General features: G+C 29.4%; 1 protein-coding gene across 7 annotated transcripts in view; it reads right to left on the reverse strand.

The window, feature by feature from the left end:
- LOC127279582 (homologous-pairing protein 2 homolog) overlaps positions 1–13,134 on the reverse strand; it is a 261,519-nt gene that overhangs the window by 28,206 nt on the left and 220,179 nt on the right. The window contains exon 1 of one of the 7 annotated variants that reach the window (XM_051302019.1): positions 8,182–8,200. The exons of the other annotated variants lie outside the window; for them this stretch is intronic. The gene's annotated coding sequence lies outside the window, so the exon portion shown is untranslated. Of the gene's footprint in view, positions 1–8,181; positions 8,201–13,134 lie in introns of those variants that run through there. 7 annotated transcript variants of the gene reach the window in all.

A 13,134-nucleotide genomic window follows, 5' to 3' on the forward strand; every position in this document is an offset into this window, starting at 1 on the left:
TTGTAGAACTCAGTGGGGGGCAAACAGAACTCTCATGAGAACTCTTGGAACTCTAAAGGTTGGAACTCAATTCTTAAACATTTTTTTTTAATTTCAAAGTTCTGTAGTCTTTTCAGTTTTTATTTAAGAAAAAAAATTTATAATGGTCTTTTGTAGAACTTAGTGGGGGCAAACAGAACTCTCATCAGAACTCTTGGAACTCCATAGCTGTCATACAGAACTTACATCAGAACTCTTGGAACTCAACTTAAGTTTAATAATATTTTTTGAAACTTTAAAGTTCTGTAGTTTCTTTAATTTTGAGTTTAGAAAAACAATTTATTAGTGTTATTTGTAAAATTCAGTGGGAGGCAAACAGAACTCTCATCTGAACTCTTAGAACTCCAAATGTGTCTTACAGAACACTTAGAACTAAATTTAGAAATTTTTTTTTTTGAAATTTCCAAATCCAGTAGTTTCTTTAATTTTGAGTTTAGAAAAAAAAATTTATGAGGGTTTTTTTGTAGATCTTAATGGGGGGCAAACAGAACTCCCATCAGAACTCGTGTAGTTCGTGTCTATAAAATTTATTGAATTTAAAAACAAAATTTTTACTGAATATGGGCAGAACTATTTTTGAAAATTATAGAGAACTCTAGAACTCTGTTAGAACTATTCAGAACTCAAATAAAAATTTCATTTTTTAAGAAGTGGGAGGCTGCATGAAGTTAGCCCCCCATTATGAAAAATCGATATTTTTAAGACTTAATAGCCGGAACTATTTCTAAAACCTATCAGGAACTCTAGAACTATTCTTTAGAAAGTCAGAACTCTAAAAATATTTAATTTTTGAAAAATGGGGGGCGAAGTTCACATGCATGCGCAACGCACCCTAAACTTGTACACCTCAATTTGGGCGTGCTAGGATCACCAGAACCTACAGCACACTTTCAAAATCGCACAGTAGTCCTCAAAGCTGAGTCGCGCTCCAAGACTCAAAAAAGTAAGGCAATGCGCCCTCTTTTTTTCAGTGTATTTGTTCATATAATTAGTTAAATAAGATGTCATTTTATAGTTTTATTACATATTATTTTTCATATGTTTGTTTACATTTCACATGTTGGACATACCCTGAAGACGTTTCCACTTTTTTACTTAATTTTCATGCAACCTAAAGTTGCTTTAGGCCTACCGTGAGAATCTTTGGGAAATTTTCGGTGTTTGGCGCTTACGGAATTGCGCTCTGGGAGCTCTTGGAGGGAAAAGGGGTGCTCAACTTATTTTTTGTGTTAACTTTGTTGCTACAAGGTAATCTTGCCACCTGCGATTGGTTGACTGGCGAGTACTATGACAAAGCAAAAGATTTTGCAAGTTGAACGCGTATTTCGTAACATTTTTACCGTAAAATTATGTGCAAAAGTTGTGCTTTAACCGTCTTTAGCTCTGAAAATTGTCCCGTTTCTAAAGTTGGAGCGAATGGATTAAGATGTCAAGGTTAGTAAATAAATGGATTGATTATCTGAGTGACAATTTTTAACATATAAAAAATAACATATGTAAATAAACAAACACGTGTAATACTTCATAACCAGTTTGAATTATGGAGGAAGAAAATGATATTAAGACTGGTGCTGCTAATTTATTATTTAAAGTCAGTCAAATGAAAATTTATTTGAATTTAATTGAATTTATTAATAAAGAAAGGGAAGTACATGTAAAAATAAACAATTATTTTGAACAACTTATACCCGCTTATTCTTTATCTGGTAAGTATCAAAATTCATTTTATTATTTAATTTCAGAATATACTGGAGATCTTAGAAAAATAAAAATTATTTAAAGTAAAATACTCATCGCACAAAAAAAATTAAGTTAATTTTTCAACAATATTGCATACTTTTTTTATTTTAGTTTTACAAATAGCGTTGAACTTATATTTGGAGAAGAAACAATTATTAAATTTATTGAAATAAATCATTTTAAAAAATAAATGAGTAAGAATTTCTGAAACGTGCCACCTAAACCTGAAAAAAATTATTTTTTGTTGAAATGTTATTTATCTTATAGTATTTTATATGCACAATCACCCCCTAAAACGATTTTGCAAAAAAAAAAAATTTTGTTATTAACAATTTAATATTTTTGACCCATTATCGATTTTAGTGATCTAAACGGTACTCTTCTTATCTCGAACCATATTTTTATTGATATTTTTTGGTGCAAATCATGGAGTAGTATAAGGAGACCCGACGGCCATGAGAATTTGACAAGCATCGTGGACTGATTTTCGGTTTTCTAATTCACAGCGTTTGTCAAAAATGCTCAGCTAGCGCTCCTCGCGGAAAAAATAAGTACTGCGTATATTCAAAATTTTATAACCAAACAAATTTGTTTTATTTTACAATGTCATCATGGCAGTGTCTCTGTGCATATATTAATTTTTTTGTGAAATAGTTATTTGTCAAAAATTTGTTTTGTGTAAGTGTTAAAATGCCTCCAGTTTGTGTTGTCGAGAATTGTTTAATGTCTGTGTTGTTGAAGGCGGGAAAGAAAATTTCTCTTTTCAAAGCAAAGGTTTTTTTTTTTCAAATTAAAAAATTGTCATGAAATTAGTACATGACAATATTATTTATAGATAAAATATTTAATTAATGTGTTAGGAAAATGCGATAGAAGCCTGGCAAAAAGTGGTGCCGACAAAAGCCGATAAAGTTTTGACCAGGACTCATAATATTTGTGAGCTTCATTTTCATGCAAATGACATTGAAAGAAGTTACAAAACAATAATAAACGGTCAAGTTCACGAAATACCGAGAGGTAAAGCAACTTTAAAGGAAGGAGTTGTGCCTTCAATTTTTCCATACAATCCAAACGAATTAATTGTTTTTTCGGAGATTTTTAAAAAAAGGTAGGTGATTAAGCTTCCTTCTAAAAGATGGTCGATAGTTCGCACACCCGAATTCATTGTATGGATGAATTGGATAAATGACAATGCTCATTCTGATAGACGAATTATATTGTACCCAGACATGACAATAAAGGTATGTAATCGCTTAATATTTTTTGTCAAAAATGAGAAGCCTTATATCCTGAATATTTTTAATACAAAAAATTCTCTTCATGTTAATAATAGAAATTATGTACTATATTAAATTTTATTTTTATTATTTTTATTATTACTCAGGTATGTATTTAATAAATTTATTAATAATTAAGGTGTTTATTTTTGGAAATGAGGTAAAAGAAAGCATTATGTATGTAAAAACTATTGGTGATTTAAATGTACTTTTTGAAGAAGTAGAGAAGCGTTTTCCTTGTGGCAGTTTTGGTTCCTACAGGTATACTACAAAATTAATTATAAAAATTATGTTACATAAATATAATTTTTTTATAATTATTTAATTATTTTATTTTACTCGCAGATCTGATGATTGTATAGGTTGTATAAGGCAAAAAGAGAAACATGAAAGAGGACGACGATTAGTTTTCTGCAGTGTTTGTTCAAAATTGATGACGAAAGTAAATCGACAGAAAAAAAAGCAGGAGACAACGCACGCAAATTGAAAAAGAGGGTAGAAAAATTGTATAAATTTTCTAACAATGGAAAACGAAAATGCGTGAGACTTGAAAACAAGGTATTGTGTATATATTTCTTTAATTTGTTGTAATTATGTCAAAATACCCTCAAAATAAATAGATCAGATAAATAGATGCAATGAGTGGCTTGCAATATGCTTTTTATTAAAAATTTTCATTTTTTAATATTTATTATGCTAGGTTCAAAGTTTGAAGGATGAAATAATTGAAATAAAAAATGCCTTTTCGGAAACCAATGAGTCGATTATCGAAAAAGCCATTTCGAATCTGCCTGCAGAGCAACAAACTGCCATAAGAACTTGCTTTGAAGCTTCCAAAGTAAAAAATGATAAAAGTATGAGATATACGACGGATTGGGTTTACGAATGTATACTCTTACGAATTAAGAGCAAAGGCACATATGAGCATCTTCGCTCACGGAAAATTCTAAAATTGCCATGCGAGGACACGTTACAGCGATTTTTAAAAAAACTGAAAACTTCCTACGGATTTCAATCATACGTTTTTGAAGGGATGAAATTAAAGGCAGATGCAATGCCAATGGAAGACCGCCGTGGTGGGTATATTATTATATATTAAATTATAAAGCTTGTTGAACGTATTTCTGGTGTTTTTGGTGTTAATAATATACATAAAATTGTCTCCAATAGGAGTAATTTTAGTCGACGAAATGAAGCTGTCAACAGCAGTCCATTTCAATCAAAATGATTTGAGGTTTGAAGGTTTTACATACTTAGGAGACTGGACCCCTGAACACCAAAAGGAAAAAAAGGGTGACCATGCTTTGGTATTCATGTTTCAGCCGTTTAAGGGGAAATGGGTTCAAAGTCTTGGTTGCTTCCTAAGTCTTGGGAGTGCAACTGGCACCGTATTGCACAAATTGTTACTTGAGTGCATTGCACTTGCGGAGAATAGCGGATTCCTTGTAGATGGTGTTGTAACTGATGGAGCCAGCTGGAATAGGAATATGTGGAAATTATTCGGTGTTACCACAGCAGAAGTCAGTGTAATCCATCCATGTTGTGTTGAAAGACGTCTTTGGTTTCTGTCGGATTTTCCGCACCTCATAAAAGCACTCAGAAATTTTTTAATAAAGCTTTTCAAATATGCTATAATTTACGTAAGTGTTCAAATAATAAATATATATATATATGTGTTATATTATATAACATGTGATTAATATTTATTTAAATTAATTGCCCTTCTTATTTTACAGACTCCAGACGGAAATATTTCCTTAAAACATTGGTACGCTCTCCTGGAGCTACTCGAGAAGGATATATATGGTCTAAGGGTCAATTATAAGCTTCGCTTGGATCATGTTGAGCCAAAGTATTTTCAAAAAATGAATGTGGCTTTGGCGTTTCAGTTTTTCAATATTCACGACGCACTTGAAATCTACGATTGTCGACATGGAGATTTGGAAGACTGCGAGGGTACCAAAAAATTTTGTAGAAGAGTAACATCGTTAATCAAGGCGATGAACAGTCGCACTGCATATGATGCAATGAGACCAAACAATGAAACTTGGAAGGTATTAACAATTTGAATTATTTAATATTTATCTGTATTTATTTACATTTTCATGCATTTGTGTACATTTAATGAAATATAATTATTATTACAGATTGTTGAAAATTTTGTCACTTTCATACAAGAATGGAAAAGAGAGGCGAAAGGAAAATTGGAATTCATGTCCGAAAACTGTTGTCTCGGCTTGCAAGTTACTTTAAAAGCTGCAATGGAGATTTGTTCTTTCTTGACAGAAAAATGCAATTTTTCATACTTGATGACGGCGCGTTTGAATCAGGACAATTTGGAGGTAAAATAATATACCATACAAAAAAAAATATAAAATACAAATAAATAAAATAAATAAACAAATAAATAAATACTTCATCGAAAAAAAAGTTTGTATATAATAAACAGATTTTCTTTATTAATAATTACTTTTATACAGAAATTATTTTAATGTATATTTTATTGCAGAGATTCTTTTCTATAATGAGAAATTCGTGTGGTTCCAACGATCATCCCGACCCTTTCATGTTTATTTCAATGTATAAACTTGTGTCTACGTACTCTTTAATAAAGGCACCAAAAGGCTGCAATGTTGAAGGTGTCATGACCTATTCTGGTTATTATATATTATATACATGGAATTCTTTTACTTACTAGTATAGTTTATAATAGGTTAATTCTTTCTTTCTCACTGGACACATATATTTCACTTATAATTATACACGAAATATTTTAAATATTTTATATAATTATTTAATGCTTTTAAATAATAAACAAACCATTTTTGTTTCTTATATGTCATGAACATAACATTGTAGCAGACGACATTTATTGCCTCCTTTCTCCGCGAGGAGCGCTAGCTGAGCATTTTTGACAAACGCTGTGAATTAGAAAACCGAAAATCAGTCCACTATGAATGTATGTCGTCGGGTCTCCTTATACTACTCCATGGTGCAAATATATTGATTTTTATTGCAAAAAAAAATTGTTTATTTATAAACAAATAGTAAAAAACCATGAAATCAATCGAATTTCAAAATGAAAAAATAGCTTCATATACTTAAAACCCTTCTGAATAATATTCCGTCGAGAAAAAAAAATGAAACGCATTCGACAATTGGTTAATTTAAACATTTTTGACAGCGCGCATGGCGCATGGCGCATGTAGTACGTAGTGAGTAACAGGCGCCGCGCTACGTTCCGCTAGAACTCTAATGTAGGTATTCTATTCTACAAAGTCTGTGAAAAATTAATTTTATTATTAAATTATAATTTTCAAATGTTGTTTTAAAAAGAATGTTTCAAATTTGAGTTTACATATTATTATTATTATTGTTATGTATAATAAAAACTTATGAACATTTTAGCTGAATTTATTGTTTTTTGATGCATATTTTTATAATGATTTTAGTCCAATTTTAGTTGCAAAAATAAAGGTGAAATTATAAGCAATATTTTACTTGTTTACAAGAAACTCAAAAGTTCATGTCAACTGTCCTTTATAGATACTTGAAACCTTACTTTCAACCCTCTTGGCTAGTCCCCTAATTTGCATTTTAACCCGTTTGGTCACCTCCCACCACCCCTTACCACCCTCTTTCAACCCTTTTGACCACCCATCTTTTGAAATTTAACCCGTTTGGTCACCTCCCACCACCCCTTACCATCAACTATCAACCCTCTTGCCAACCAACTTTTGAATTTTAACCCGTTTTGTCACCTCCCACCACCCCTTACCATCAACTTTCAACCCTCTTGGTCACCCACCACCTCCTAATTTTAAACTTTAATCCGTTTTGTCACCACCCACTTTTAACTCTCTTGGTCACACAGTCGCAATAGCTTTTATAATGAAATGAGCAGCATAACCATATGAAAAACCACAAGAAAAGTTTTTGAAACCTGATATTTAAGATTGCAATTTTGATGCGCGACTCCTCTATATTTACCCGTTATACGACAATGATCTTTAACCTTAACAGCCCCATGCGTGATAATTTTTCTATAGATGTGACAAACATTAATACTTCTTAATGCCACTTTTTGAGTTGCATTTAAAACTTCCATCGGAATATTAGTTATAAAAACGGGCTCAACATCCTCTGCCACCTGTTTCAATTCATGAGCAAACCATTTTGCTGCATCTTCTTCATTAATAGGGGATGCTTGACATTGTTAATGCATTGACTTTTTGCAAACAATGTCAAACATTTTGCATGTTTGCTTAAAAATAAGTAGTGAGACAACTATTTGCTAATAAAAACATCAGCGAACGAATTTTAATTATATTCATTATGATGGCCTTTGGAAAAAAAACTGATGAGTACTTTTAAGAAAAATTGAATTGATAAAGTTGACAAAGATTTATCAAGATATCTCTTATTGTATTGTATTAGAATCAAATTACTCTAATCAAATTTGTTTTGCATTGCGTGAGAACGATACAACTGCTTTCTTTGTTTAATCACAACATTTATTTATACGCAAACTTAAATTTGAATCTTTTATTAAATTCATGTTACAATTTTCTCAAAAAAGTTCTGCATTACGAATTTCAGTATTAAATAGTAAAAAATATTCATGATTTCCTCTGTAGTGTATGTAGTGTAAAAAATACTGTTTATATCAATGATATGTTTTATGATAAGGAATTTGTTTAAGAAAATATTTATATAAATTTAAAAATTTTAGTTCCAAGTATGTACATAATATAAAATATTAAAGAAATATAACTTGTAACAAAATTTGTAAAGTACAGATTATGAATAGACAACATAAAGCTATTTTCTAAATAAACACAACAAGTTTTATTAAATTTTAAAATTACATATAGATATGTAAATATGACTTTATGTAACTACTTTTCATCGAAGTGAGCATTTTTTGAAAAACAACATGGTTGAAATGCAATAAAAATACAGGAAGTTGTTTACTTTTGGAATAAAAAAATAATAAATGATTGAATTATACTGTGATTATACTTTATTTTTTTTTTAATTTTCCGCTAGAATACTTAAAAAATTATTTTCATAATATACACTACAAACAATTTAAGACTAGATATTTTTTTTACAATTTACTTACTTAGTCGTCAGAATACATTTTACATTCATAAAAAAATAAGCGTTAAACAATTGTAGATAATCTACTGCTCGTGCCCTCAATGCCACAAATTCCATGCAGTTTGAACAAAAAATCATGTTTACACTATGGACTCAGAAGACCCTACTGCACCTTCGGTCTCCATAATCTTCCCTATGACGCAATCACGCTCTTTTGCGCCCTTGTTCGGAAATAACTATTCTCCATTCAGGGATGTAAAAACTGTTTAAAAAAATCACAGTAAATGTAAAATAATAATTGAACAATCATAATTTAATTAATTAAAACGCAAATCAGGCATTTTAAGTAACTTTGTTTTGAAAAATAACAAGATATGTCATTTTATCTTTCAGAAGAACATTGATAATCATCAAAAAATCACTTAGAACAAATAGAATGTTCCCATTTTTAAAATAAAAGTGCTGTTTTCAATTTACCGAATATATCAAATTACTAATTGCAAACAGAATGCTATTGTTGATAAAATTTACAAACGGGAAAATCAAAGTTAATTTCTCTAATAGTCTTAAAAAGCACAAGAAAAAATTTTTTCCACATTTTTTTACTTTGTTTTTTTCAGAAAACAGACAAAATACTACAACACTTCGATATAATTTTCAATTATAATTAATAATAATATTTCAATTATAAATATAACTACTTGACAATAATCATAAACTTTTGTAGGTGATTTGAGGTTGGAATATTGATGTTGAACTTACTTATTTGAATGTAAATTAAGCTAAAATATCTTCTGTTTCAAATTACCCGTTTTTCGAATCACCCTAAGTAACCCTAAATAGTATAAATACAAATGATAATATTCTAGACGCAGAATATGACACAGTCTTCATAAATATATTACTTTTATTTTCTCTTCATTTTATAACAAAAAAATTACTAATACAGGCATACATCTTTATCAAATGGAAAAGGATTCTTTCTCTGAAGGTAAAAATTGAAATAATGTTCATATGATGAACAACAACAGACGTGAATAAAAATAAAAGTTTTAATTATAAAAAATAAATTCATAAATTATTGAAATTATTGTATACAGAAAAAATGTTTAAAAAGCAAGTCAAAGTTGTGAAATGAAAACAATAGCAACATCATAATATCAACAAAAATTAAACTACGGTTCATATCAGACGAATAGAAAAACCTATGTTTTAGTGTCTTGAAAAAATTTGAATACGGTCCATATCCGATAAATTAAAAATTCCACAATCCATCCATTCAACAATGCGTCTTGAAAAATTAAAATACGGTCTAAATCCGAAAAACAATAAATCCTACAATGCCTTCGAGTCTTAAAAATTTTAAATACTGTCTGTATCCGACGCAAAAAAATATTAAATTGTCTTAAAGTTTTAAAAATTTATAATACGGTCAATATTTGACAAACAAAAAATCTTACAATATCTTAGAGTCTTGAAAAACTGAAATACGGTTCTTATCCGACAATCAAAAAATCTGACAATGTTTCAACGGCTTAAAAATTTTAAATATTGTCTATATCTGATGAACAAAAAATCCCACAATGTCATAGAGTCTTGGAAAACTGAAATACGATTAGAATCCGACAAAAAAAAATCCTACACAGTCTTAAACTTTTGGAAAACTAAAATACGGTCCATATCCGTCGAACAAAAAATCCTACGATATCTTAGATTCTTAAAAATTTTTAATACTGGCTATATCTGACGAATAAAAATCCTACAATATTTTAGAGGTGCTTCTACGACGATAAAAAATCCGACAATGTTTTAGAGTCTTACAAATTTTTAATACTCTTTATATCTGATAAATAAAAAATCTTAAAATGTCTTAAAGTCTTGAAAAAGTGAAATATGTTCCATATCCGACGAACAAAAAATCCCACAATGTCATAGAGTCTTAAAATTTTTTAATACTGTCCATATCCGTCGAACAAAAAATTCTACGACATAATAAATCCTACACAGTCTTAAAGTCTTGGAAAACTGAAATACGGTCCATATTCGACGGTTAAAAAATCCGAGAAAGTTTTACCGTCTTTAAAATTTTAAATACTATCTAGATCTGTCGAACAAAAAAACTACAACATTTTAAAGTCGAAAAGTTCAAAAAATTATAAAAAATAATTTAAATGGGACAAATTTTTAAAAGTCGACGAATTTAGCTAAAAATATTTAATCGGGGGTTTTCAAGGTTGCTGATTACGAATTTGATGTCAAAATTTGAATAATCAAAATGGTGGATCCAATATGGCGACCAAACTTTTTTAAATTCTACGAATTTTTTAAAATTTTTTTGTTTTTTTTAAATTAATTTTTATGTTTATTTGAAATATGTTTGAATTTTTTTGTTTCTTTTCAATCCCTGATTTGATTATTTTATTTATTTTCATATATTATGCTGTGTTTTTATTAATAAAAACATAGTAAAAATAAAAAATTTGAAAAAATTTATTAATAAACTAAAAATTTTATTTTAAAAATAAAAATTTTATTAATAAAAAATAGCATAATATATAAAAGTAAATATAATAATAAAATCAAAAATTGAATGTAAGCAAAAAAACCAAAAAATATTTCAAAGAAACAAAAAACATATACTTATTTCAAAAAAACAAAATAATTTAAAAAATATTTTTAAAAACAAAAAAAAATATTCTCAAAAACTATCTATTTCCCCGTGGTGAGAATCGAGCAACACCAATGAGGACTAGGTGGCTACAGATGGTATTCTTAATGCATTTAGCGAAATTTATCGATTTTAAAATTTTTTTATTTTCTTATTGTATTCGACATTTTAAATTTTAAAATTTTAACATTAAATTCGTAATCAGCGATCTCGAAAACCCCCGAGTAAGCATTTTTATCTGGAATTCGTCGACTTTAAAATTTTTTTGATAGCCATATTGAATCCGTCATTTTGTTTTTTCAAATTCTGATATCTAAATCAAAATCAGCGACTCTGGAAACCCCCGAGTAAACATTTTTAGCGAAAATCGTCGACTTTAAAAATTTTTGGTCGACATATTGAATCCGCCATTTTGATTTTTCAAATTCTGACGTCAAATTCATAAGCAGCGACCCCGAAAACCCCCGAGTAAGCATTTTCAGCTAATTTGGACACAATTTAAAAAATTTGGCACTTTTAAATTAATTTTTTGAATTTTTCGACGCCATTTTGAGAAAATAAAAGTCGGGAGGAGAGAAGGCCAGGGATGGGTAAATGTCGCTAACTCAAGGTTTGCTACGTATGATACCTAAAATGTGTAGTATACGTAACAAATTGTCGCAAACCATATTATAAATATAACCTCACTTTTCGGATGTCAACTCGGACTCGCCTCATCATCATAACAGATAAATTATAATAATGTCTCAGGCAACTCAGGTAAATAGATCTACTGGTAAATATAAAGAGATGAAATATTCTTTAAATAATAATTTATTGCACTTCAGTTTAATAATTTTTATTAAGTTAATACCCTACTGAAAATCCCTGTATAAGATCTTGTACAACTTCCTGTACAGGATCAGCAACTGAACTTGTACAAGTTCTGACCAGTTCCTGTGCAGGAAAATGCATACGAATTTGGAACAAGTTCATGTGTGAGATCTTGTACAAGATCTGGTGCAAGATCTTGTACAAGAAAGATACTTGTACAAGAAAATGTACATGATCTTGTACAATTTTATGTATAAGTACTTGTACATGAACACGTTCATGTTCTTGCACATGAAATAGTTGTAAAATTTTTTTTTTTAATAAAATTTGAGATTTTGATAATTTTTAACCACTAAGATTCGTAACTCATGCATGCTAAAAACTATTGCGCAGCTGTAAAGGTTAAAGTAAACTATTGCGCAGCCTTTGAAGTTTTTAATTTTTAGTAAAGAAAAACATGAATTAACATGTGCAAGAACATGGACGTGTTCATGTACAAGTACTTATACATGAAATTGTACATGAACATTTTCTTGTACAAGATCTTGCACCAGATCTTGTACAAGATCTCACACATGAACTTGTTCCAAATTCGTATGCATTTTCCTGTACAGGAACTGGTCAGAACTTGTACAAGTTCAGTTGCTGATCCTGTACAGGAAGTTGTACAAGATCTTATACAGGGATTTTCAGTAGGGTAACCTCGATTCATTTTTAAAAAGAATGTCCACAAAGCAATAATCAAACGAATCAAACAAAAATTCAAAGACTAAACACAGCGGGAACCAACTAGATTGAGGTTATATTTGCTTCTGACCATTACGAGTGCCTACGTCAGGAAATGTAACAAACGTTGTGTAGCAAACTGGACAAGTTGTATACACATGTAACATACGTAGCAAACTTAGGTAACATACATGAAGTATGTTACTTACCCATCTCTGGAGAGGGCATATTTTTTGTTTGAAGTTTAACAATCGAATGCACGATCTATATACTTGATAGCTGTCGGAAAAATTGTTTTCCTTTCTAAATATTTGTAAATTTATTGAAAAATCATTAAAAAAATCGCGTCATTTTGCAAATAAACATTATTTATCATTTTTTAAGCCTTTTTTGATAGCAGTTTCGGAAAAAGCACACTCAAATACACGTTAGATGTAAATTTCCCGAAAAATTGGGATTTTTTTCTGTAAAATATCATTCCTTGAAGTTAGACTAAAATTTCAGTGCATTTGGGGCTTATTGGGTTAATTATGTTGCAAGAGAAATAGTAATGGAATATTTAAGAATACAAATTTTTTGTCTTATTCTTTTTATAACTATTAAATTCCTTGCAAAAAATTACTATAAAGATAATTTTGTCGTTTTTTAGAAATAAATCTTAATATAAATGATAATGTAGCTAGACTCTAAAAACTTTGAATTTTTTGGCTCATCTTATTTACACAAAACATAAGTTTAAATTAGTTTAAAAAGTGTCTAAGTGTATAT

This window comes from Leptopilina boulardi, unplaced genomic scaffold (assembly GCF_019393585.1).
Source record: "Leptopilina boulardi isolate dan_hultmark-lab unplaced genomic scaffold, ZJU_Lbou_2.1 LbouV2_218, whole genome shotgun sequence".
Lineage (NCBI taxonomy): Eukaryota > Metazoa > Arthropoda > Insecta > Hymenoptera > Figitidae > Leptopilina > Leptopilina boulardi.